General features: G+C 48.2%; 1 protein-coding gene across 3 annotated transcripts in view; it reads left to right on the top strand.

Annotated features, from left to right (window-relative positions):
- Positions 1-25,148, top strand: part of LOC140395595 (inward rectifier potassium channel 16-like) — a 180,175-nt gene that overhangs the window by 78,088 nt on the left and 76,939 nt on the right. The window contains exon 2 of one of the 3 annotated variants that reach the window (XM_072483560.1): positions 827-968. The exons of the other annotated variants lie outside the window; for them this stretch is intronic. The gene's annotated coding sequence lies outside the window, so the exon portion shown is untranslated. The remainder of the gene's footprint in view (positions 1-826; positions 969-25,148) is intronic. 3 annotated transcript variants of the gene reach the window in all.

The raw sequence follows: 25,148 nt of genomic DNA, 5'->3' as shown, positions 1-25,148 counted from the left end.
GGATCTTTCCCTGAATGTAGGGAATTTTGGTAACCTAAAACCAATGCATCAACTACCTCACTAGCCACTTCTCTTAAGAGCCTAGAATGTAATCCAGCAGGACCCAGGGACTTGTCAGACCGCAATTTACCCAATTCAACTTCCCTGCCTACTGTAATTTTCTCCAGTTCGTCCCTCCCTTCCATTTTTTGGTTTAAAGCTATTTCTGGGATGTTACTTTCATCCTCTATAGTGAAGACCGACACAAAGTGCCTGTTCAAATCCTCAGCCACCTCCTTATTACCTTCTATGGGACCAATGCTCACTTTGTTAACTCTTTTTAAAATATCTATAGAAACTCTTATCAGTATGAAACCAAAGGGTCAGAGAATAGTTAGCATGACATCACTGCACGGAATTCAATGCAGCTTTACTTATAAATACCTGTGTGATTAATGACCCCTCAGGTGATAATGAATTTAGCAAAACTGCATTTAAGGTCATAGGGTTTGTTGTAACCTACCTGCTTACCATTGGCTGGGGACTAATGACAATCCCACAATCCTGCGGGAGTATGAGCTTCCCCAATGAGGGGGGCAGAGAAATCATTAGCAGACTCCCTGTATAAATAAAGCTGGCCAGTTTGGAACCAACAGGAAGGAGTCAGCAGCAAGCGAAGTTGCTGCTGCTGTTGTATATATATGTTATTGTAAATAAATATTATTTATTTGTATCCTTAAAACTTGTGCTGGATTCTTTGTGGCCCTCACAAAACTGGCGATGAGGGTTAAAGTGAATAGCTGTCTACACTGCTGAAGCCACCTCCCTGGATTTTTGTTGGATACAGGTTGGAAGTTGTTTTCTATTACACCATGCCTCTGTACGGACGTTTGGATGTTTTTGATGCTGCGCTGGAAAGCTGGAACCAGTACACACAACGGATGCGTTACTATTTCTGGGCAAACAATATCACCGAAAACAAGTGCCAGGTTTGTAATATTGCTCACCGCCTGCGGCCCGCATACGTTTGGGGTGATTAGGTGCCTTACGTACCCAGCTGCACCAGACACCAAAACATTTGATGAACTTGTGAATTTAGTGGGGCAACATTTTAACCCAACCCTGTCCACGATAGTCCAACGGTTTAATACCGCTGAGGGAACCCCAGGAGAATCCCTTGCCGACTTTCTATCCAGGCTACGCAGGATTGAGGAGTACTGTGACTATGGTGAGACCTTGTCAGAAATGTTACGCGACCATTTGGTTTGCGGTATTAACAATGCGGCCACCCAGAGAAAGTTGTTAGCTGAGCCAACATTGACTTTACAACAGGCCCCCGCCCCGACTGACACTTCACATCTTCGTTCTTTTCTCGGCCTCGTAAACTATTACGGGAAGTTCCTCCCCAATCTGGAAACTACACTAACCCCGTTGCACCTTCTGCTAAAGAAAAATCACACCTGGGTTTGGTGTCAGCTGCAAGAAACTGCTTTCTAGCGGGTAAAACAACAATTGTCGTCATCTGTGTTACTAAACCACTATGATCCTGGAAAACCTTTGCTCGTCACATGTGATGCATCCCCGTATGGTATTGGGGCCGTCCTGTCCCACAAGATGGAAAATGGGGCTGAGCGGCCGATAGCTTTCGCCTCCCGCACATTGACTGTGCGGAAATAAAGTACGCGCAGATCGAGAAGGGCCTGGCAGTGGTCTTTGCGGTGAAACGTTTCCACCAGTACGTGTATGGCCGCCACTTCACTGTCGTGACTGATCATAAGCCTCTGCTGGGACTTTTCAGAGAGGATAAGCCAATATCGCCCATTGCTTCCGCACGGATCCAGCGCTGGGCTTTGTTGCTCGCTGCATACGAGTATTGTCTGGAGCGCAAACCAGGAACGCAGATAGTGAATGCCGACGCACTGAGCCGATTGCCTTTAACAACCGGCCCCATGTCGACCCTCACGACCGGTGAGGTGGTTGCAACCCTAAATTTTATGGACACCTTGCCTGTCACGGCATCACAGATGCATGCGTGGACCCAGACGGAGCCAGTCCTGTCAAAGGTTCGGCACATAGTCCTGTATGGTGGGCAGCATAGACAGCTCCCAGGCGAGTTGTGGGCATTTTCATCCAAGCTGTCAGAATTCAGCGTGGAAGACGGCATCCTCTTGTGGGGGACGCGTGTGATTGTCCCGGAAAAAGGACAGGAGCTGATACTAAGAGACTTGCACAATGGGCATCCAGGTGTGACCAAAATGAAAATGTTGGCCCGGAGTTATGTCTGGTGGCCAGGCCTCGATGCCGACATTGAGAAGGTAGCCCAAAACTGCTCCATTTGCCAGGAGCTTCAGAAGCTTCCGCCGGCCGCGCCCCTACATCACTGGGAATGGCCAGGGCGGCCTTGGGCGCGCTTGCTTGCGGATTTCGCCGGCCCCTTTCAAGGATCCATGTTCCTTCTATTAATCGACGCCCAGTCTAAATGGCTAGAGGTGCATAAGATGCTAAAAGTCCTGCGCAACAATTGTGAATATGCATTTGTCTTTTAGAACGCATGGCCTCCCCGAGGTGCTGGTCACTGATAACAGCACTCCATTCACAAGTGAGGAGTTTGCGAGGTTCATGAAGATGAATGGCATACGCCATATCCGCACTGCCCCTTACCACCCGGCTTCAAATGGGTTGGCGGAGCGCGTAGTGCAGACATTCAAACGAAGCCTAAAGAAGCAGTCTTCCGGGTCAATGGACACGAGACTGGCTCGCTTTTTGTTTTCGTATAGGACCACCCCTCATGCGGTGACTGGGGTAGCTCCCGCAGAACTCCTAATGGGCCGGAGGCTTCGCAAGCATGGTTTTCCCGGACATTGGCGCAAAAGTACGCCACACACAAGAACGGCAGGAACATGGATTTTCTCGACATCTGCCGATTCGGCAGTTTGCGCCCGGTGACCCAGTGTTCGTTCGGAATTTTGCTGGTGGTATCCAGTGGGTCCCTGTCGTAATCTTTCACTCAACGGATCCTATATCTTACCGGGTTCAAGCCCAGGGTCGTCTCCAGCGCAAACATGTAGACCACGTTCGGTCCAGACGACTATCCCTTCCAAAGATTCCCCGCCCCTGGAGCTCATTTCTACAGCCACAGAGACCAGAGACAATGGAAAGTAGTCCTCACAATCTTCCTCTGGTGCCTCACTCAAAGCCTGCGCAGGAAGTTACAGAACCGCGTGGAGATAGAGACGCCGAGATGATGGAGGCAGCAGACTCTGACTCCGAGATGGAGACACAGGACGCATCAGAGGGGGAATCCTCGGGCCCACGGGCCGTGGATGTACAACCGTTACGCCGTTCATCACGGAAGCGCCGGTCTCCATCTCGTTACACGCCGCCCGATCCAGCGCCTCATGCAAATGGTGTCCGGCCTGCGGCAAAACGAGTCCAACGCCCTCCTTCGCCAGGGTCTTCGGTGGATTCCTTGGACTTTGGGGGGGAGGGATGTTATAACCTGCCTGCTTACCATTGGCTGGGGACTAATGACAATCCCACAATCCTGTGGCAGTATGAGCTTCCACAATGAGGGGACGGAGAAATTATCAGCAGACTCCCTGTATAAATAAAGCTGGCCAGTTTGGAACCAGCAGGAAAGAGTAAGCAGCAAGCGAAGTTGCTGCTGCTGCTGTTGTATATATATATGTTATTGTAAATAAATGTTATTTCTTTGTAGCCTTAAAACTCGTGCTGGATTCTTCGTGGTCCTCACAAAAGGATCAAACTCTTTTCTTTTCAGGAATATGTCCAGCTCCAGCAAATCTATTTGTGCTGTCTGCCTCAATGGCCTTTTCGGAGTCTAGAATACAGAATATTTTCCTGCCTTTAAGGTAATGTGACAACAAACAATAACAAATTGCATTTACACAGCACCTTCAATGTAGGAAAACACAGGACCATTATCAAACAAGCACTGTCTCATTATCCACTGTGCTGGAAATGTGCAGCACATACAAACAGTCCCTCTTTCACATGCCTCATCCACCCCCGACCCCATCCCCAACCCCAGGTTTTTCATCAGGTACTGTGGCCTGAGAACTGGTGCACACAAGCAAGATTGTGTCCCCCATGACATCACCATAGTTCAGCGCTCCACCTAGTGGCTCAGCCAAAGCTGGCTGCTCACCAATGGTAGGCGGGTTTAGTGATGGGCACCCCAGAGACTTGCAACCATCTTCTGGCTCTGCCCTGACCTCATTAATTATGCAACCAGGGGTTTTGCACTGTATTTGCTGGAATTGTATAGGGTGTTGGTGAGGCCACATCTGGAGTATTGTGTTCAGTTTTGGTCTCCTTTCCTGAGAAAGGACATATTGACACTGGAGGGAGTGCAGAGGAGATTCACTAGGTTGATCCCAGAGTTGAGGGGATTATATTATGACGAGAGGTTGAGTAGACTGGGACTGTACTCATTGGAGTTTAGAAGGATGCGGGGGGATCTTATTGAGACATATAAAATTATGAAGGGAATAGATAGGATAGATGCGGACAGGTTGTTTCCACTGGTCGGGGAAAGCAGAACTAGGGGGCATAGCCTCAAAATAAGGGGAAGTAGATTTAGGACTGAGCTTAAGAGGAACTTCTTCACCCAAAGGGTTGTGAATCTATGGAATTCCTTGCCCAGTGAAGCAGTAGAGGCTCCTTCATTAAATGTTTTTAAGATAAAGATAGATAATTTTTTGAAGAATAAAGGGATTAAGGGTTATGGTGTTCGGGCCGGAAAGTGGAGCTGAGTCCACAAAAGATCAGCCATGATCTCATTGAATGGCAGAGCAGGCTTGAGGGGCCAGATGGCCTACTCCTGCTCCTAGTTCCTATGTTCTTATTCCATGGCGGGCCAGGCCAGTTGGTGTGTAGTCTGCCGTCCTATCTGGGTGTCTTATTGAAAAGGTGCCCAACATCACTGACCCACTACTGAAGAAAGAAGGTGAACATCCTGAAAAAGAAGATGGATCTCCAGGAACACTCTGAGACTGGAAGATGGATATCTCGATTAGAATGAATCTGGATGATCCACCTGTAGATGCTTCCCCCCACCCCATTATATGGTAGTCCGGCGTCAAGAGCTGCTGGCGGTTGCCATTCCAAACTCCAAAGGCAGTCCAAGGCATTGTTCTGCTGAGCCCTGACAACTGCATGCCATCTTGTTCCAGATGTGTTTTGGGCCAGCGTGGTTTCCCACTGGCGTTGTGGAGAATCAGGCATGTGTGGAAGGAACCGGTTGAGCTATCATCTATATCCTATTAGCCAACCGGGTTTATACCAGCTTCCAGCGGGTTTCCTGATCCGTCATGGCGGGCACCAGCAGGATATCCCACAGGAAATTCATGCCGGTGTGAAATTGATTCTTTGCACTCCACCATTCATCTTGTCATGGCGGAGCCATGGGAAAATACCACCCATAGAATGGAGCTGGTAGGGTCGATAAAAAGTAACTATTTCTGCTGGTTGGGGAGTTTTAGACTAGGGAGCATAGTCTAAAATAAGAGTGAAATTAGGAAGTACTTGTATACATAAAGGGTGGTAAATGTTTGGAATTTTCCTCTGCAAAAAGCAATTGATTCTTGATCAATTGTTAATTTTAAAACTGAAGTGATAGATTTTATTAACCTGAAATGTTAGGGGAAATAGGGTAAAGGTGGGGATATGAAATTACATCACTAAAAGGCCCGAACAGGATTGAGGGGCAAAAGCTTTTCCTTTTGTTACGATGCTCCTATGATTAACAACTTATGCACAATGGTTATCTTGTGATTCACAAAATTATAGACAGTGCAGGAAAGGAGACCATTGAACCAATTAGAGTCTGTGCTGGCTCCTTCAAAGAGCATGTTTGGTTCTTGTGCAACAACTCAATAGTTGTCAGATACAATGTTCTTTGATTTGGAGGAATTTAATTTTATCTAAATTACCGAAGTGACGGGTGCGATTTAATGGGAACAAAATGGGTGAGATTCTCCAGTTGGGAGACTAGTGTTGACGCCAGTGCAGAACTCGTGGACTTCCACGACAGGAAAATTGGCGCCACACCTAGACCGATTCTGCGACTATTACGGGGCGAGCACCAGTGCCGCGTGGAACACAATTGTTTCCAATGAAAAATGGTGCGGGATTCGTCATTGACACTCAGGAAGCTGACAAGCTGCAGACACTTCACACTTCACACACCACACACACTCATCCCAGTCAACAAGATGGCACTGGTTGTGCTGGAGTGTGCCCATACAGCTGATGGATTGTCTGGGGCAAGAGGGCACCCATTGACGACGCTGCGGAGGTGCTGGAGCATTGCGATTTGGTGTCAAATCGGCACCTGCCGTGATTTTGGCGTTTGAACCGATTCTCCATCCGATCGCCTTTCCCGATTTCAGCGTCGGCTAATGGGGAATCCCACCCCATGTTCTCTCACCGGAGGAGAATTGCAACCAATTTACCTTCCTCCTGAGAGCGCTAATCGGGAAGCAATTCAGTTTCTCTCGCTATGCAAATTTGTGCATGACGAGGAGTGCGAGGGATTCACGAAGGAATCCTACTATCGGGCAGCCATTTCGAGCAGTGGCCCAATAGCGCAGTCCCGTGGCTGGCCGCCACCCCTCCCCCCACCCCACATCACAAAGCAGTCCCCGACACCTAGATTACCTTGGTGCTCCCCACTTCCCCCAAGTATGGGGGTGGCCAGACCAGACCCCCCTCCGGGACTCCCTTAATAGGGAGACCTCCCCGGGACCCCCTTAATAGGGAGACCCCACCAGGGATCCCCTTAACAGGGAGACCCCCCAGGGACCCTCTTAATAGGGAGGCCCCCCCGGGGCCCCCTTAATCCAGAGACCTACCAGGGACCCCATAAATAGGGAGACTCCCCAGGGATCCCCTGAATAGGGAGACCCTCCCAGGGACCCCCTGAATAGGGCGACTGACCAGGGATCCCCCTGAATAGGGAGACTGAACAGGGAGCCCATGAATAGGGAGACTGATCAGGGGCCCTCTGAATAGGGAGACTGACCAGGGACCCCCTGAAGAGGGAGACCCTACCAGGGTCCACATGAATAGGGAGGCCCCCCATGGGAACCCCTGACAAAAAGGACTCCCCACAGAGACCCCCTAATTAAAGAGACCCCCACAGGGACCCCCTGACTAAAAGTGAACCCCATTCAGCCACCCCCCCAATAGCCCACCCAGAAAAACAGACCCCTGTCTGGAAGCTACAGAGCAGTCCAGAAAGGGGCAGTGCAAACTTGCTACTGGAACACTTACCTGGGCGATCCACGTGCCCATTCCTGGAAGGAGAGCAGCTGGGACCTGTGTTTCAACCTCTCAGGTGCATTAGCTGCAAACCATTCATTCATTTCTAGTAGTGGGCTGTGAGTGACAGCTACCGCAAAACAGCTGCAGACTTGAGTCATTCATCTCCCGCCAAGGATGAGTGACTCCCAATTTTTCGATTCTCCATCCCATCAGGAAACGCGACTCGGGCGTCCCAGGACGGAGAATTCACCCCAGAGTCCCATTTTGGTGTGTTTCTCGGTAGCTGCAGCGGCAGGGACTCTGTTTTTTTTTTGACCTCAGCAAGGAAAGCCCTACTTATATTAATTTTAAATTGCCAACTCAAACTCCCGACCCCCCCCACCGCGGCCTCTGATCTCACCCCTCCCACCCCATGCTCCAACTTACTGATTAGGGGTTCTCAAGCCCCCTTCATCCCACCTGATAAGAGCAGTGCAGCTCTGGTCACAATCCCTTGCCACCCTGGGCAACCTGCCTCCCGGGTACCTTAGCACTGTCAGCCTTGCACCCTGGCAGTGCCCTTGCCAGCCTGGCAGTGCCCATTGCCATTACTGGCATGCCTGTGTGGTGCTGCCAGGGTGCTAGGCTGGCAGGGTCAAGGTGCCCGGGTGGCATCAGGGTGCCAGGGTACCATCCTGCCCAGAACCTGACCACCTGAGGGCCTCCGATCGCCTGGGAGTAACCCCCCAGGTGCCGTGAGGCCTGGTCCACATTTTTGTGGACCAATGCTAAACGGCGCCACGGCGAGGTCTCCAAGGTGTGGCCGTTCAATCTCAGGCCTTGGGAGGCTCCAGCGCAAACATACTTAAGTGACCTCCACTACTGAAGGTGTTTATTAGTGGTTTATGAACAATGGTTATGATCTCGCAGCACCATTAGACGTAGGCAAAAAACAGATGGCCGCTAAATCTCAGGAGTGGCCAAAAATTAGATTTGCGCCGGTGAGATCCCCCCCACCCCCCCACCCCTGCCAGTGGCATGATCAGATTCATGCCCAGAAATGCATGGAGTCATGCTGGCATGATTTACTGCTGGTTTTCAGGTACAAAAACCAGTTGTGATGACCATGCCAGGGGCACAAGGTGCCCGAAGCCCCTGCGAGTTGTGGGACATGCCTTGGATTTGCAGCCTGGCACCCTGGCATTGCCCCCTGGCAGTTCCCGCGGCAACACTGCGAGGGGGCACTGCGAGGGGGCACTGCCAGGGAGCACTTGCATAGGGGCACAGGAATGGGGGGGGGTTACCCTCCTCCATTGGGGAGGTCTCCCCTTCTATGTGTAGGGAGTGGGATGTGTTCTCCTTATCCGGCAGTTGGAGGGAGTGGCCTGAGTCCGTGAGGGGGGGATCCCGATGTCCGTGGAGAGGGCCGATGTCTGTAGCAAAGGGGGTCCTAATTAAACTTTGCGATCAGAGCGTCCTTTTTAAAGGGTGCCCCAAACTCAGAATTCCGGCGTTGCCAGTGTGTTTAGGCCCCACCCCTCCAGTTAGCTGTGTGATCCTCGTCAGCACGCTGAAATTTTAATCAGGCTTGCAACATTCACATAACTTTTCTTGCCTGATCCAACACTCTGTGCAAGTTTGGGAAAATTGCACCCAATATATCTCAAAAACTAATGAACAATTTCAACAAAACCAGGTACACCGATAAGGTATGAACTGAAGAAGAACTGATTCATTTTTGGCAACGGTGCAGATCAAAATCCAGATCAAGATCGTGGATTTGCTTTAATGGATCCGTTAACTTTGGGAGATAGGACAAATTGACTTTTTTTCTTTGGAAGGTTGTGTGTTGTTTATTTTAGAGTGTTGTTGATTGTTTTAGGATGTTGTGGATTACCTTAGCTGCTGTGGTGGAATTTGTCACAGCTGGATAAATGTGAACAGAGTTTTCAGAGCAGATTATTGAATATGGATTGGCCTGAAGACTCCTCAGTGAGATTTGCTTTTTAGCGTTGTAGCTTTTTTTTTAGCTCCACAGCATCAATCTCACAGGGAAAAGCCTCAAGAAAGCATTGGTTAATTGTAATAATGTTGAGTTAACATGGCGTGACAGAGATATATGCTCTATTGAGCTCTCTTCACTTGTTTTATTACTGTGATTGGTTGTTTGTTTAATGGACGATCGGGTGATTAACATTGCAATGAACATATTGTGCTTCCTTCTGCTCTACTCATTCTCAAACTATAGTATATAATGTGCAACATTAATTTTCTAGACTTCGGTGTGAGTGGGAAGTTAATACAATGTATCGTAAACAGTACATTACACAATAGATTTGCGACTTTGCAAAACATTGAAACCGATGACAATATTTTCTCCATTTTCTAACTGAACTTAATGATGTTGCTTCCACAGTACCAAGCCCTGTCAGAATTACATCATTTTATGGTCAACTGTTGTTTAACAGGAGGCAGTTAGAATTTCAAGAATAACAGTTTGCTGTGGTCAGTGCTGACTCGTTAACTATTTTTTCCTTATGTGCTCATTTGGTAGAAATTTATTTAAAACTGAAAAAAAAGTCTTAAAATACCTGCGCACAACATGTTGAGTGGAATTTTTCAATTTCGCCATAATATCGGGAATACTGGAGGGGAAAAGCAGTAAGATCGAGACTAGATGACCTGATCAATTTACCAGTAAATGTCTCACAATGCTGCTCACAGTAAATTAGAGCATGCACTTTTTTTATAAGGTCAAGGTCATTGTAGTTTGTAAAATATAAGTGCATGGCTTTTCAGGTCCATATAAAGTTAAACTGCTGCTAAATGAACATTTCAGGTCCAGCATAGATCAGGCTAACTGCTGAGTGTGCGTCATTTTGACTTTGGACGATTGTGCAAAATGGTTGTCTCTGATCAGTTGCTGGGGCGTCATTCTCCGACCCCCCCGCCGGGTCGGAGAATGGCCGTTGGCCGCCGTGAATCCCGCCCCCGCCCCCGCCGAAGTCTCCGATACCGGAGATTGGGCGGGGGCGGGAATCGGGCTGCGCCGGTTGGCGGGACCCCCCGCTCAATTCTCCAGCCCGGATGGGCCGAAGTCCCGCCCAGAAATTGCCTGTCCCGCCGGCGTAAATCAAAGCTGGTATCTACCGGCGGGACCAGGCGGCGTGGGCGGGCTCCGGGGTCCTGGGGGGGGCGCAGGGCGATCTGACCCCGTGGGGTGCCCCCACGGTGGCCTGGCCCGCGATCGGGGCCCACCGATCCGCGGGCAGGCCTGTGCCGTGGGGGCACTCTTTCCCTTCCGCCTCCGCCACGGCCTCCACCATGGCGGAGGCGGAAGAGACTCTCCCCACTGCGCATGCGCGGGAAACTGTCGGCGACCGCTGACGCTCCCGCGCATGCGCCGCATTTCCGCGCCAGCTGGCGGGGCAACAAATGACATTTCCGCCAGCTGGCGGGGCGGAAATCCCTCCAGCGCTGGCCTAGCCCCTCAATGTTGGGGCTCGGCCCCCAAAGATGCGGAGCATTCCGCACCTTTGGGCCGGCGCGATGCCCATCTGATTGGTGCCGTTTTTGGCGCCAGTCGGCGGACATCGTGCCGTTGGGGGAGAATTTCGCCCCTGGTTCCACACCTCTCCAAATTTGGCATCATTGCCAAAAGTTGCAACTCCCCCACTTCCTCCCTCATTAAGTTGAACACATATCAATCAAGACACTCCGGGTAGAAGTTGGTCTGCTGACATTTATTTTATGGGTATAAAGTGGATCAAATTTCAGAACTCATCATCCTCCGCACTGATCTGTGCCTGCGTTAATACACGTGTGAAGTCTGCTCACCAGGAGTCATCCCTGACTTCCCAAAACGGGCTTCAGGCCCACTGCAGAGACAAACCTGGGCCTACTACCTGCTTGAAGACTCATCTGCCCGCAGCAGATTAAGAACTGCTCCCTAAGACATAGCCCTAAATGTGACTGCCAGACATCCCAATAAAATGGAAGGCTTTTTTCTTATAATTATCTTGGCATGGAGCCAAGATGAGCAGAAATCCTCCTCCAAGCTCACAATGCTACCATGACCCACATTGTTGATTGTGGGAGCTTGCTGTGCACAAAGTCCCTGCCGTATTTCCTGCATTACGACAGTGCCTGCACTTCAAAAGTAATTAATTGGTTGTAAAGTGCTTTGTGATGTTCTGAGGTTGGGAAATGTTCTATATAAATGTGAGCCTTTCTTTCATTGTAATCTCCTTACTCTGTGGAACAAGCACATGGGGAGTTATGAGCACTTCAGCAAACCTATATATTTGGGCAACGTATTGTCATTGCATTGCTCCTGCACAAGCTGAGTGTGTGGATAGGCTGTTGAAATATATCATGCAACTCACAAAAATAAGGGTGGGATTCTCCGGTCCGCCAGCCGCGTTTTCCGGCGTGGCCTGTCCCGGCGGCAGCTTATTCTCCGTCCCCACACCAACCAATGGGGTTTCCCATTGTAGCCACCTCACGCCATCAGGAAACTCGCGGGCGTGGGTGCGCTGCTGGCAGACCAGACGATCCCTCCGACGAGAATTTCGTTGATGGTACATTTGTCAAAGTGGATCCAAAATTGGCTGAGTGGCAGGAAGCAGAGGGGTGTGTCCAGTGGGGTCCCGCGGGGATCAGTGTTGGGGCCCTTTCTGTTTGTGGTTTATATAAATGATTTGGATATGAATGTAGGAGGGTTGATCAGTAAGTTTGTGGATGCTCCGAAAATTGGTGGTGTGGTAAATAGTGAGGAGGAGAGCCTTCGATTACAGAAGGACATCGACGGGCTGGTCGGATGGGCTGATCAGTGGCAGACGGAATTCAGTCCGGAAAGGTGGTGCACATGGGCAGGACAAACAAGGCAAAGGAATATGTGATAAACGGCATGGCCCTGAGAAGCACCGAGATAGAACATAGAACATAGAACAATACAGCGCAGTACAGGCCCTTCGGCCCACGATGTTGCACCGAAACAAAAGCCATCTAACCTACACTATGCCATTATCATCCATATGTTTATCCAATAAACTTTTAAATGCCCTCAATGTTGGCGAGTTCACTACTGTAGCAGGTAGGGCATTCCACGGCCTCACTACTCTTTGCGTAAAGAACCTACCTCTGACCTCTGTCCTATATCTATTACCCCTCAGTTTAAAGTTATGTCCCCTCGTGCCAGCCATATCCATCCGCGGGAAAAGGCTCTCACTGTCCACCCTATCCAACCCCCTGATCATTTTGTATGCTTAAGATAAAGAGGGACCTTGGTGTGCATGTACACTGGTCCCTTAAGACAGCTGAGCAGGTGGATACAGGGGTTAAGAAGGCGTATGGTATACTTGCCTTTATTAGCTGAGGCACAGAGTTTAAGAGTGGGAAGATTATGCTGGAACCGTATAACATGTTGATTAGGCCACAGCTAGAGTATTGTGTGCAGTTCTGGAATCTACATCATAGGAGGGATGTGATAGTATTGGAAAGGGTGCAGAGGAGATTTACCAGGATGTGCCCCCACGGAACAAGCCCGCCCGCAGATTGGTGGGCCCCAATCGTGGGCCAGGCCACCATGGGAGCCCCCCCGGGGTTGGATCCCCCCCCCCCCCGAGGACAGTCCACGCATACTCACCTGGCAGGCCTCGCCGTGTGGGACCTGAATAACGCACGCCAGCGGGACTGGCTAAAAATGGACGGCCGCTTGGCCCATCGGGGCCCAGAGAATCGCCGGGGGGTGGGGGTGGGGCGCTGCCAACGACGCGTCCCCCTGGGGATTCTCCGACCCGGCGGGGTGTCGGAGAATACCGCCCTATGTCTCTATACCAGTTGTTGAATGCACTCTGGGAAGCCATGGGGTGTGAAAGGAAGCTAATGAATGCAAGGGGCAGCACAGTGGCGCAGTGGTTAGCATTGCTGCCTCACGCCGCCGAGGTCCCAGGTTCGATCCCGGCTCTGGGTCACTGTCCATGTGGAGTTTGAACATTCTCCCCGTGTTTGCGTGGGTTTCGCCCCCACAACCCAAAGATGTGCAGGATAGGTAGATTGGACACGCTAAATTGCCCCTTAATTTGAAATTAAATGAATTGGGTACACTAAATTAAAAAAAAAAATGAATGCAAAATCTTCCTTTCCTTTGGACTGGTTGGCTTCAGCAGGCACTGTCAGAATCATGCATTCTAGATTCAGGCTGGTCGACACACTTTCTCTTCCTGCGATGGCTGATGAGACTTGTGTACACACATCCCTCCTCTTGTTCACCCAGGTACATTAGGAAGAATCCATGATACTGTCTGTCCTGTGGGTTTAGGGCAAAGAAATAAGTGAGGCGAAGGCCACGTCAACAGCTGTCAGACAAAACATAAGAGATGACAAGGACTTCCTGTTCTCAACCCCAACTCTGGCAGCAATTGCCATGAGTTTAACAATGGGCAGCTCAATGTGTTCCCAGCCAATTTTGCCCATCGCCTCACTAAGATTGTATTGTTTTTCCATTCTGCAAGATATATTCGAGATAGGTGTGGTTAAATGACAATTCAAAGAACAAAGCAACTACTTAGCCATGCTGTGTTGAATTCTGAGAACGAGAAATTGCATTGCATCCAGCACATTGTCAGAGCCAAAAATATAAACAGCAGTGCAACATTCAGCTGCGCACGCAGCCGGTCAGAGCACACCGTTGTCCACACCTCTTTTTAAGTATTCCTACACGATGGTCATGACTTAGCAGGTGGAACCTCTGCTGAACTTCAGCAGACCATGGTGGACATCCTTGAGGAACTGAGGGGCAGCACGGTAGCACAAGTGGTTAGCACTGTGGCTTCACAGCGCCAGGGTCCCAGGTTCGATTCCCGGCCTGGGTCACTGTCTGTGCGGAGTCTACACATTCTCCCCGTGTCTGCATGGGTTTCCTCCGGGTGCTCCGGTTTCCTCCCACAGTCCAAAGACGTGCAGGCTAGGTGGATTGGACATGTTAAATTGCCCTTAGTCACCAAAAAGGTTAGGAAGGGTTATTGGGTTGCGGGGGTGGGGTGGAAGTGAGGGCTTAAGTGGGTTGGTGCAGACTCGATGGGCCGAATGGTCTCCTTCGGCACTGTATGTTCTATGATGCTATTGATGAAGCATCTGGGACTGACGCTATTGATGAAGCGGTGAGGGGAGCTCGCCGTTGGATGGCCATGATGGTACAGTGTGAGAGGCCAAAGAGAATATTGTCATCCTGAGAGAGGGTGGAGCCATACGTTATCATAAGCCAGTGAATGTTGTCTTGTTTGCTGAGCACTGCAAATCAACTGGCTTCGAAGCAGGAAATAAAACCATAGCAGGACGTTCATCGAGTGACTATATAAATTAAATTAAAATAAACTGTACTGGTCAAAAATGTAGCCTCTGAGGTGACACGGTGGCACAGTGGTTAGCACTGCTGCCTCACGGCTCCGCAGTCCAAGGTTCGATCCCGGAACCGGGTCACCGTCTGTGTGGAGTTTGCACATTCTCCCTGTGTTTGCGTGGGTCTCACCCCCACAACCCAAAGCGTGCAGGATAGCTGGATTGCCCACTCTAAATTACCCCTTCATTGGAAATATTCAAATTAAAAGAAAATGTAGCCTCTGGCCTTGACACTTCAAAAAAACAGTTGGTAAGTTGGTAACAATGACAAACTCTTCTCGTTACACTGCAGATCAGCCTGTCCATTTGCTCTTGCAGTTCTCAAAATGGGCTGGAAGCCCAATAAGGTGAGAGGCCACCCACTTTTGCATGTGTGACAATTTCTGCCAGAGATGGGAATGGGTGCAGGATCGGATCATATGAAGAATCATAGAATCACAAAATGGTTAGAGCACAGAAAAGGCCATTGGGCCGATCAGATCCATGCCAGCTCTCTCTGCATGCCACACAGATAGCTCCCACCACTCACGCTTCAGCCAAAGCCCTGCAATTCCTTTTCTCTTCAGGTAATTGTCCAATTCTCTGTTGAAAGCCATGATTTCATCAGCCTCCGAGACTCCGAGGCAGCGCATTCCAGACTTAGTGCATGAGAAGGATTTCCTCATGTCATCTCTGATTTCTTTTGCCAATTGACACCATCAGGAATTGTCCAACCTCCCGCCCATGGGAGCAGTTTCTCTCTTTCCACATCCCGAATAATTATGAACAACTCTTTCAAATTTCCCCGCAATCTTCCCTTCGCGAGGGAGAACTGCCTTAGCTTCTCCAATCATGTAGCAAACGTTCCTGCACTCTTTCTAATGCCCTCACAATCTTCCTGAAATGTGGCACCCAGAATTGGACACAAGACCCTAATTGAGACAATTACAGAGGGGGGGGGGGGGGGGGGGGAAGCGAAGGGGAGAGAGGGTGACCAGTTATGCACCAGGTAGGCGCTGCCACATGGCGCCCCCACATCTCTGGCCCAGGCCCCTGCTGCTTCCGAGGACGTCCACTGGGGTACCCCCAACTGCCCTGTGGGCCCTGGCCCGATCCGTCCTCCAACACCCGCACTCACATCACTGGACCCCCACCCCCCTCCACCAGCCCATCCCTCACACCCTGCAGACAGAAAACTGAGACAGTTCAGACCTTTGGTGAACAGGTGTTTATTTGTGACAGTGCAATGTACAACATCTGTGCCCTGGCACTTAATACTATCCTATGTGCCACACCCATGCCAACTTAACTGGTGCCTAACTTTCTAACCCGATGAGATCTAACATTCCTCCTAGGTGGTCCTCCAGGTGGTATGTCAGAACTGGAGGTGGACTGTTAATTATCCCGCTCTCTGACCTAGGTCCCCTTTGATGGCCTTCCTCTGGAGCAACTGGGCCTGGATGGGCCCGGCCGTCTTTGGGTGTCACAGATGGCGTGGTGCCACACTGTTCTGACCACTGCCCATCGGATGCACCAGGGACAGGTTGGGGGGCAATTTCCCGGCACGGGCCCCATTACCTCCTCCTCCCTTTGGGTGCCCAATAGTCCGTGGACTACTCCTTGGGATGGGGGGTGGCCGGAGAGAGCTTCAGGGGCTCCGTTGTCACCAGGAACTGCCAGTCCTGGAGGCACGCTCTCGTCTCACCCAGGGTCACCATGCTCATGGCCATGGAGCACAGGGACTGGGCCATGTTACTCAGTGACCATGCCAGGTCCCGCTGTGACTGGCTCAGATCAGCCGGCGCCAGGCCAGTGCTCTCAATGCCCACAGCCCATGTTGTGACTGGGCTGTGCTCTTGAGCACCGCAGCAATGTCCATGTGTCCCTGGCACAGAGCTGCCTGTGACAGGGCTGCCCTATTATGTGCCTCAGCCACCGCCCACAAACTGTTCCCCAGGCCCAGGACATCCTGACCCATGGCCGATATCTTTACACCCAAGAACTCCATTGGACGTCACCTGTGTGGTTTTGGCCTGGGTAGCACCCATGACCGGCTGCCTCCTGCTCCTGCAGGCAATTGGACTCCTCCAACTGCACCTGCAGGCACTGGATGGTTGCTGACACCCCCTCATGTAGTCCCAGCTCTGCGTCTGCATCTACAACATTGATGGGACCACCCTTTCCAGAAGCGCTGGTCCCATCTAGACGGCAATTAGTCCCTGGGGCCGAGCCGTCCTCCAACCGTCCGTCCCCTCAGGGGTTCCTACCTCTACCTGATGTACCACTCCATGTGTGGGGTGCGCACCACATAGCGCCCCAGGAGCTTCTTCACTAAAATGCCGAAACGAGGTGAGTGTCTCGGGCATGGTGGAGGATGTTGATGGCAGCAGTGACAAGAAGTCAGTGTCGTCCGTCATACATGTGCTCTGGGGTGTTTCAGGGTTGCGGCTGAGGACGGGGGACACCATCCAGTTCCTCCTGGTCTGGTGGTGATCCTGCAAGACACATGGACAAGATGCATGGTTAGATCATGGATAGGCATGATGTGGGGCGGGGTGGGGGGGTGGGCAAGGAGTGATTCACATGCGATACGGACATCCCCAATACATCGGGGGCTCAAATGGTTGTGCCATGCCAACCTCCGTCTCTGCGACTGCCTGATCTCCCACCTTGCCGACCAGGTCCAATGCCCTCTGCTCAGTGACTGTGAGGGGCCGCATGTTCGATGGGCCCCCTCAGTTCTTCTCTCACTCCCCACTGTTGTGGGCTGAATTCTCCTGGGGGGGCGGGAGGGGGGGGGGGGGGAACAATGATGTATAGTCTGAAATGTTAGCCATTTTAGTTGCTGTGATATGAAGAGTCGAAAGTTCTTGTTCCTTTTCACCAAACACCATTTATTTCACTTCCACAGCCTCTGCTCAAAACTCTTAACAACACACCACCTGACAGAGGCCACCTGAAGCCCCTTTACATATCAGTGTCAATTAATTGATACTTAACATAAATGAGACAACTAATTGCAATGTCTCTGAACCCATTACTTAACAGTCTCCCCTTCCTTGGAGAAAAAAAATAATTCGGTGAAAACAAAATTTCAAGAAACTCAAAAACACACACATGATTTCCCCCCCCCCCTTTTTTTTGGACGAGAAAGAAAAAAAAAAGTCACAGAAACAAGCGCCCTTCATTAACAATATCCAAAAGTTTCTGTGAACTCGGCCCTCTTTTCGTAAAACAGTCTGACAGTTGATAGCTCCTATCGACCCATTTAATTTTTGTTATTTCCCCTCTGTCCAACATCTGCTTCAAACTTGCGATGTCTATCCGTAACCTCTTTTCATTTAAACTTTTTGTAGAGTGCACATTTTCCCACAGGGATTTATTGTCAATGTGACAGTCAATATGTATATCACCCAAATCCCCAAATCCCAAATTTTCTGTCAATATCATACTTATATAAAAGGCCATATCCACCGCCTCTACAAGGCTTAACGTCTCAGCAACCAAAGTGCTTTTTACCACTCTCCTTATTTTCTTTGTTTCCCACACAAGTGGGCAACATTTACCATTGTTCCCAAAAGGAAAATTATAAAACCTCCTGCGCTTGAAACCCCATCACATAAATTTGCATAGGACGCATCACTATAAACTATGAGTTTCAAGTGCCTAAGGTCACCTAAAACCGTGAACCTCAAAACACACTCCTGCATTTTTAGTTTGGCCAACGCTTTATTTGCTCTTATTATGTCTTCCACTTTGGGATCATTCATTTTTGTACTCAACTTTTAAGACATCAAAACTCACGTCCGGTCTAGTCTGTCTACCTAACCAGTTCAGTTGTCCAATTAAACTTCGCAGTTGTTCTTTTTCTATCTTTGAAACCATTGCGTCTTTTTGTGAAACTCGGCCACGACTAATTGCTATTGGGGTGATGCTTTCCGAATAAGATTGCTGACGTAAGGTTGAACCTAACTTAGTCTGTCCAATTTCCAGTCCAATATATTTAAATGCACCGGAAGCCTGACTTCCAACCCTGAATTCTTTCCTCAAACCAGAGATTACAATAGCTTCAAAATCACTAGTCCCACCCCACAAAAAATCATCGACATTGCATCATAAAAATGCCAGAAAGATTTCCTTTATAGTGCCAGTATAACATTGCAGGATCTGCTTTTAACTGGCAACTGCCTAACTTTAACAAAACTGACCTTACCGAAAACTACCAGACTCTAGATGCATCATTTAATCCATATACACATTTGTTCAACTTCCAGAGTACCCCTTCTGTGTTAGCTGCTTCTTTAGGAGGACGGAGAAAAATGTCTCTCTGGAGCTGATGCCCCTGCAAAAAGGCAGCTTTTATATCTATAGATTTGCATTCCCATGCCTTTGTGGCCAATACAGCCAAGAAGGTCTTTAAAATAACCTTTCCTGCTGTAGGTGAATCTACCCTTAAATCCTGATCTTCTCAGTTTTCTTCAAATCCCCTTGCCACAAGCTTGGCCTTTGCCTTATAAGTTCCATCCAGAAGAACCTTTTCCGTGCAAATCCATCTGTGGGATAAAGCTCTTTGTCCCCTATCAGGTACTTCCGTGTATACCCCAAATTCATTCCAACTATGCAATTCTTGCTGTTTAGCTTCTTTAATAACTTTTTCATCTAATTTATTTGAAGCTACCAAAATCTCATGTGCATGTGGGCTTCTACTCCTATTAGTATTCGTAGTCTTACTCATGTTCCGAGATCTTGACAAACTACATCCCCTCTCCCGACTGGTATCTCATTCTGTACTGCTACTGCTTGATGTTTCCCTTCTGCTGTGGGATGTCCTTTCAATAGTTCTCGACCTTTTCCTGCGGACCTGTTCACTATCCGATGTACTATCTGAACTGGCACTGCGTTTCTGTGCCCTCCATTTTTGAACTTCGTTTTCCCAATCCATTGTGTTGACTCCTTCCCCTGAATGCTGTACATTCAACCAATGTTTATGCTTTCCAATGGCCTTCCGTGCTCTACTAATAACAGTTGCATCCTTCCACTGACTAGACCTTTCAGGCAACTATGTCACTTTTGTACCAACTTTTGGCAGTTGCCCTTTCGGAAAAATGGCCTGTTCTAATTCACCGGAAGTGTTGTGTTCCTCCACAGAAACCCTGTCTATATCAGTTAATTGGTCCTCATAGTTCTGTAACACATGAGTACCAGATGATTCTGGTTCCTCGTCATGTCTGTCTGCTCTGTCTAAATTTGAAAATTTGCAATCTGTACCCATTATCCTTGATGAATGTACCCTAACAGTTTGATTACCATGTTGCAATATAATTGTTTTGCCATCTATGCCTATGATCTTCCCTGGGCCTTTCCATTCATTAGAATTGTCTCTCTTATAGTATACCATGCCTCCTTGCTGAAAAACGGCATCTGATGGCCGTACGTTATGTCTTAAAGCTCTGCGAATTCTTTCAGAGACTTCTGCTTCCAAAAAAGCTTTTCTACTGCTATGTAATGCATTTAAATGTTCAGCAAAACCAGAGCTAATTGTAGTCCCCTCCCAAGCTGGAGGCTGGTCATCCAAAATGGATGGAATTTTAGGATTTCTACCAAACACTAATTGATAAGGACTGTAGCCCCCAACCATCTGCAATGAATTCTTTGCATGTACTGCCCATGCTAAAGCTTAATTTAGCCTGCAATTTGGTCGATCTGGTTCCTCGTCATGTCTGTCTGCTCTGTCTAAATTTGAAAATTTGCAATCTGTACCCATTATCCTTGATGAATGTACCCTAACAGTTTGATTACCATGTTGCAATATAATTGTTTTGCCATCTATGCCTATGATCTTCCCTGGGCCTTTCCATTCATTAGAATTGTCTCTCTTATAGTATACCATGCCTCCTTGCTGAAAAACGGCATCTGATGGCCGTACGTTATGTCTTAAAGCTCTGCGAATTCTTTCAGAGACTTCTGCTTCCAAAAAAGCTTTTCTACTGCTATGTAATGCATTTAAATGTTCAGCAAAACCAGAGCTAATTGTAGTCCCCTCCCAAGCTGGAGGCTGGTCATCCAAAATGGATGGAATTTTAGGATTTCTACCAAACACTAATTGATAAGGATTGTAGCCCCCAACCATCTGCAATGAATTCTTTGCATGTACTGCACATGCTAAAGCTGGTCGATCTGCCAAAATTTTCCAAAGCATGTCATCGATGACAGCATGATTTCTTTCACAGACACCATTACTAAATGGGTTTTCTGCAGCCGTATACATAACTCTGATATTCATGTTTTCACACATATCCCTAAACTCATCATTAGCAAATTCTCCCCATTGTCCGTAAGGAATTTTGCCGGTGGACCCATTCCTGTCCCTATCCATTTTTCCACGATTTGATCCAGAATTACTCTCTTTTCTTTACTTCGTACAATCGTTGATTGACTAAATCTGGTTGCTAAATCTGCAAAATGCAAAGTAAATATATTATTTGCTTCATCCCAGATCTTAAGGTCCATGGCCACAGTGTCGTTAAAATCTCTCACTAAAGGTAGGGTTACTATCGATCGTGCTGGTGTCCTTCTGTACTTTCTACAAACTTCACAGCGGTCACTAACCTGTTCTATCAGTTTAGTATAGTCGTCATCCCTTACCCCTGCATCCTTTAATAAATTTTTCAGCCTTTGAGGAGATGGATGGGCAAATTTCCAATGCAGTTTTAATACCACAAGCTTTTTATCAGCTAAAGTCCCATTTGGAACTGCCATTAACACATCCTTAACCGCTCTACTTGAAATATTATTTGTCAGTAATGGAACACAATAGTGTCCCAACTGTGTAAATTGTAAGTCCACCGTCTTTCCAAAAACTGTTGCCTTATCCTGTTCCACATCCAGTTTCATGTGTGCTTTCTTCATTGACGGTCTGCTCAGAAGCAAAGGTATCTCACTTGATACAACATCCGTGCTAATGAAATGATTCACTCTGGCAATATTGCAAGGGATCACCACTCTTTTCAGCGACTTCAGAGTATTATCATCCCCAAACCTGAAACTTGTGGAACTTTCAAATTCCTTAACCTTGTTACGATTTTCAGCATTCAAAGAGTCCAGGTAACATTTTAACCAGTCAATTCCACACACAGTAGATGTGCAGCCACTGTCCAATACAGCACAGTTGAAGGATTCTGCAACCAACACCCTCATTACCGGCATAAAACTGCTTGTCAATAGGACAATGCCTTCTTTCTGGTCACTATCTTTTTTCTCTTCTGACTCTTCCATGTCATGAGTCGCTTCAAACACTCTATCATAATGAGTTGGACAGTTGAAAGCATAATGATATTGAGAGTCACATCGAAAACATCGATTTATCATGCCCCGTGCATTTCTGGGGTTCATCTTCCGATTGTAGGTTCTAACTGGGTTTCTGTCTTCATAATTTCCTTGTCTCGGTCTCCGTCTATAGTCTTGAGCCCTGTTCATAGCCATATGATTTCACCATCATGTTACTAGTGTATCTTCCATATTCTGCCTTATTGCAGGCTGACCTATTTGGGTCATCAGAGCCATCGAATGTTTCCCCAGAAACTTTTGTAAAGCTTTTGTCACCTGTTCGAATAAGATATCTTTATCAGTAAACTGAACTCCTGTCAAAACCAGCAGCCTATCCATGTTGCTCACTCTAGCACAGTCAAGTAATTTAAAGGCCAACACAGACTGTGGAAATTCCAGATTGTGTTTCTGCAGCCTTTTATATAGTCTGCCAAATTCCATTATATAGTCTTCCATGGAGATATCCTCCATTTTCCGGAACTTATCAAAATCCGACCATGCTTCATACGCACTTAACAAATCATCTTTCTTATAAATCTTATCCATATAATGTAATAAAGTCTCCAGACCTTCTTCTGAGTGTAACTCTTCCAATCCAGCTTAGAAAGCACTTTGTTTCGGATTTTACTGCCATATGGTAAAGAAAGAGCCAATGCCATACCTTGTTTTCTCTTTCCCAAAGCAGTTACCTTAGTCCACATAACTTCTGCACTTCTCCATTGGTCGTACAATTCCCTTTCAGAAAATAAGGGAGGATAGTCATATCCAGCCATCTTTATCCTCGGTTCAGCCATATATCCCTTTGTTTTTTTCTTTTCTCACTCACTCCTTGGTTTGATCTGGAAAAGTTGTATCTTTCAACCCTTCACATTTACACAGCAACCATCCTCTGCTACCAATTGTTAGACGTTTTAGTTGCTGTGATATGAAGAGTCTAAAGTTCTTGTTCCTTTTCACCAAACACTATTTATTTCACTTCCACACCCTCTGCACAAAACTCTGAACAACACACCACCTGACAGAGGCCACCTGAAGCCCCTTTACATATCAGTGTCAATTAATAGATACTTAACATAAATGAGACAACTAATTGCAATATCTCTTAACCCATTACTTAACATGGGACACCCGGATGCGGGCAGCGCATAGGGTCCACGGACATTGGCCTGTACTTGCGGGGTACCTGGTCATGGTGGGTGCATAGGCATTGGCAGGGTGGGGTGCATTCGGGCTGCTGGTGGTTGGGGTGCAGTTGCCCCCTGCTGGTATTGAGGGGTGTGTGTGGGCCGAGGCGGTGCCAGGGGCACAGAGGTGGTTCCTCATCCGGGCTGCCCTGAGGAGGTCGTGCAGCTATTTCCAGCAATGCTGCCCAGTCTTTTCAGTGGGGCCCACAGCTCTCACGGCCTAGAACAAAGAACAAAGAACAAAGAAAAGTACAGCACAGGAACAGGCCCTTCAGCCCTCCAAGCCTGTGCCGATCATGCTGCCCATCTAAACTAAAATCTTCTGCACTTCCAGGGTCCGTATCCCTCTATTCCCATCCAATTCATGTATTTGTCAAGATGCCCCTTCAACGTCACTATCGTCTCTGCTTCCACCACCTCCTCCGGCAGCGAGTTCCAGGCACCCACTACACTCTGTGTAAAAAACTTACCTCGTACATCTCCTCTAAATCTTGACCCTCACACCTTAAACCTATGCCCCCTAGTAATTGACCCCTCTACCCTGGGAAAAAGCCTCTGACTATCCACTCTGTCTATGCCCCTCATAATTTTGTAGACCTCTATCAGGTCGCCCCTCAACCTCCTTCGTTCCAGTGAGAACAAACCGAGTTTATTCAACCTCTCCTCATAGCTAATGCCCTCCATACCAGGCAACATCCTGGTAGATCTCTCCTGCACCCTCTCTAAAGCCTCCACATCCTTCTGGTAGTGTGGCGACCAGAATTGAACACTATACTCCAAGTGTGGCCTAACTAAGGTTCTATACAGCTGCAACATTACTTGCCAATTTTTCTACTCAATGCCCCGGCCAATGAAGGCAAGCATGCCATATGCCTTCTTGACTACCTTTTCCACCTCTGTTGCCCTTTCAGAAACCTGTGGACCTGTCTCTCTGACTGTCAATACTCTTGAGGGTTCTACCATTCACTGGATATTCCCTACCTGCTTTAGACTTACAAAATGCATTACCTCACATTTGTCTGGATTAAACTCCATCTGCCCAAGTCTCCAAACGATCTAGGTCCTGCTGTATCCTCTGACAGTCCTCATCACTATCCGCAATTCCACCAACCTTTGTGTCGTCTGCAAACTTACTAATCAGACCAGTTACATTTTCCTCCAAATCATTTATATATACTGTGAACAGAAATGGTCCCAGCACTGATCCCTGCGGAACACCACTAGTCACAGCCCTCCAATCAGAAAAACAACCTTCCATTGCTACTCTCTGCCTTCTATGACCTAGGCAGTTCTGTATCCAATTTGCCAGCTCATCCTTGATCCCGTGTGACTTCAACTTTTGTACCAGTCTGCCATGAGGGACCTTGTCAAAGGCCTTACTGAAGTCCGTATAGACATCATCCACTGCCCTACCTGCATCAATCATCTTTGTGACCTCCTCAAAAAACTCTACCAAGTTAGTGAGACACGACCTCCCCTTCAAAAAAGCATGCTGCCTCTCGCAAATACGTCCATTTGCTTCCAAATGGGAGTAGATCCTGTCTCGAAGAATTCTCTCCAGTAATTTCCCTACCACTGAAGTAAGGCTCACCGGCCTGTAGTTCCCTGGATTATCCTTGCTACCCTTTTTAAACAAAGGAACAACATTGGCTATTCTCAAGTCCTCCGGAACATCACCTGAAGACTGTGAGGATCCAAAGATTTCTGTCAAGACCTCAGCAATTTCCTCTCTAGCCTCCTTCAGTATTCTGGGATAGATCCCATCAGGCCCTGGGGACTTATCTACCTTAATATTTTTCAAGACACCCAACACCTCACCTTTTTGAATCTCAATGTGACCCAGGCTATCTACACACCCTTCTCCAGGCTCAACATCCACCAATTTCTTCTCTTTGGTGAATACTGATGCAAAGTATTCATTCCGTACCTCGCCCATTTACTCTGGCTCCACACATAGATTCCATCTACTGTCCTTCAGTAGGCCCACTCTTTCCCTGGCTACCCTCTTGCTTT

The sequence above is a fragment of the Scyliorhinus torazame genome, chromosome 18 (genome assembly GCF_047496885.1).
Source record: "Scyliorhinus torazame isolate Kashiwa2021f chromosome 18, sScyTor2.1, whole genome shotgun sequence".
NCBI lineage: Eukaryota > Metazoa > Chordata > Chondrichthyes > Carcharhiniformes > Scyliorhinidae > Scyliorhinus > Scyliorhinus torazame.
This window is presented reverse-complemented; position numbering and strand designations above follow the sequence as displayed.